Here is a 2,063-nt window from a genome sequence, read left to right as displayed (position 1 = left end):
AGCTGTTACAGAAGTATGGTATGTTGATTTCTTACTTCTCTTAAAAATATCCTATTAGGGTCATTTAGTTATTTTGTAGAACCACATAAAATGTTTGAAAAGACTCAACATAAAGGAAATTTGTTCCTGAGAAGTGTCTCTTCTATGCATAAAATGACATATCATAGAGGTAAAGGGATTCAAACAGAGAATATTATGTACGTAAGCCCAGGCAAAAAGTTAGGTATTTAAAATAAACAAATTAAAAAATCTGCTGACATAAATGTAATTTAATATTCAGAACCAGCACAGGACAAAGTGCTTGGATATTCCTTTCTAGTTGTAAATGGAGCAGCTTTCAAGGGTGAACATAAATAATTGGTAGAGGAGTAACCAGGGGTGAGATAGCACTCCATTGTTTGAAACCACAATTATCAGGGAATACTTCTTTCTCCAAACAGCACTTCAGGTCATCTACAGATTATTTATGCTGACAATGACGCCCTTGTCGCCCACACAGAAGTAGTTCTGCAGCGTTTAACATCCTGCTTTGCTGAGGCTGCTGACCTTTTTGGGCTGGAAGTCAGCTTAAAGAAGACAGAAATTTTCTGTCAGCCTGCACCTCAGGAAGTCTTCTGTCATCCCCATATCAGAGCTCAATTCAGTCCTGCAAATGAAAAAAACCCAAGTGATTTGTAAGACTGTGCTAATATTAATTTTGTAAACTGTCATCATATTTGCTACCAAAGTCAGGGGTGTTCTCTTGTTCTCCTAATCATCTGCTCTGAGCCCACTCATGACTTTACTCTGTCTCCTCTCCACGCTCAGTACTCTGTCTTCTCTCTCCAGTACCAACTGGCTCTTTACCAGCAGCTTCTTCCTACTCCTACCCCATCAGCAGCTTTGGAAAACCACCTGCAAATACAGTGCTGCTGGATTACAGTCCTGAGAGTCAGCAACCAGTGTGGACATCTTTGCTTCCTCCCACTGCCTAATTTAGACAACACTGTTATTAGTACACTGCCCATGTTGATTTAATGTGTAACAGATGAAGTAAATCATGACTTTACCTCAATCTAGCAACTGCTGTGATATTTGTTTCACTTTCTACTACTTAAAGAAATCCCCATATTCCTCATTTTAAGGGCTGAAACTCAGTTAATCATCATGAAGGAGCTTGATGGGTTTAAGCAGCAAGCCTTGGGCAACAGGGACTGAGAGAAATTCCATCATCTGAGGACCAGACAAGACCCATTGGTATTCAGCCATGTTGATTGGCCTGTCTCCTGCAGCAGGATATGGAAAGACTTTGTGATAATGTCATCAGACCATGTTGAAACCCCTTTGTTTTCTTCCCTCCCATGTAATCGTGGATACAGAAAATGTTAACCATCTTCCCCCCACATGTAATCCTTGTTATGGGAAATGTAAATCAATTGTGTAATCCCCTAGTTAACATAATCTCTCCTCTGGTTAGCATAACCCATCCTCCTCATTGACATGTCCTGCCCCTGAGACCCTTAAATTACATTTCACATGTTCAATAAATATTCCAGTTTTCATCCCCAAAATTGGGATCGTGTAGTTTTGGACCTTTACACTCATTTGTTTGAGAAACTCCTCCATACTGAACTAACAAATCAGAAGAGTCTTGATGCTGTTACCATAAGGGAATGCAAGTCAACAGTAATTTTTCATTTCCATGAGATTTGTCTGAAATGTTTCATACCGCAATGATTGCTTTTACTTTGTCTGTCTTTGTAAGCTGTGTCCTGATTTTTTCACCTCTATACACAGAGATCTGCAATGTATCCAGTGCTTCATTACCTACAAGCCATACTGACACCAGCAATAAGGAAAGTGGAGGTGGTAGGATTTTCCTTTTCAAGCTTGGTAGCATCAGAATTGCAAGTATGAGCTCTGTCTATTAAAAGAGCTCTTTTGTGCAGAGAAGCCAGTTAGCATTTGTCACTAGAGTAACACAGAAATAGGAGCTGCTTCTTTGTTGCTGAACATTCAAAGGTATCTATTTTCCTTCCAATAGGTCCAGCAATTCCCACTAAAAATCAATGAGGTTTAAGCAG

The sequence above is a fragment of the Pipra filicauda genome, unplaced genomic scaffold, assembly GCF_003945595.2.
Source record: "Pipra filicauda isolate LSUMZ 115617 unplaced genomic scaffold, ASM394559v2 scaffold198_size2598500_pilon, whole genome shotgun sequence".
Classification (NCBI taxonomy): domain Eukaryota; kingdom Metazoa; phylum Chordata; class Aves; order Passeriformes; family Pipridae; genus Pipra; species Pipra filicauda.
This window is presented reverse-complemented; position numbering follows the sequence as displayed.